We start from the raw sequence: 849 nt of genomic DNA, 5'->3' as shown, positions 1-849 counted from the left end.
TCTAGTGGCCTGTTACAAACTAGTCAGAGGGGACCAGCAGGCACTGGGGGAGTCCCTGTTCCCCCGAGCACTGCCAGGAGTGACCAGGAATAACGGTCACAAGCTGGCAGAGGGCAGATTCAGACTAGACGTCAGGAGACGCTGCTTCGCGGTCAGGGCGGCTAGGATCTGGAACCAACTTCCAAGCAAAGTGGAGCTGGCTCCTACCCTGGGGGTATTTAAGACAAGGCTACACGAACACCTTGCTGGGGTCGTTTGACCCCAGTACTCTTTCCTGCCATGGCAGGGGGTCGGACTTGATGATCTGCTCAGGTCCCCTCCGATCCTAGAAACTGTGAAACTATGAATTCTCCCCTCATCCAAACAAGATTCACAGATGAACTTCGTGATGATGTATTGGCAAAAGAAAAACTCCAGAATCCTGACTAAGCAGGTCACATACTGAAGTACTAAGTGCTTGATACAATGCAAGTCATTTACCGTATTTTATAGGCCAGTTCATCATTGTGCATTAGTAAGCTGCAAAGTGGATTGAGGCTGCCCGCCACTTTCCTTGGGTTTCTTTCATATAGGCCTGATCCACAAGGCTTTGATCTAAATCTGAATGTTCAACGTTTTTTTTTTTCAATCTAGTCTTTTGTTCAAAGTCTGATCATGGCAGATTGATGTAGAATGAGTCCTATATAAATGATTAGACTATCAATAAAACTATTTATCTGTCTTCAGAGGTCTATCATTACCACTTCTGAAATTCTGTCTTTTTGGGGCCTTTCTAGTTACTCTCCTGAGTTTGAGGTCCTACTACATGCAGGGATGTTTCTGTAACCTTCAGTCCCAAAAACTTCTTCA

This window comes from Gavialis gangeticus, unplaced genomic scaffold (assembly GCF_001723915.1).
Source record: "Gavialis gangeticus isolate Ggan-Ray unplaced genomic scaffold, GavGan_comp1, whole genome shotgun sequence".
Lineage (NCBI taxonomy): Eukaryota > Metazoa > Chordata > Crocodylia > Gavialidae > Gavialis > Gavialis gangeticus.
The sequence above is the reverse complement of the archived record's forward strand: the minus strand, read 5'-3'. Positions refer to the sequence as shown.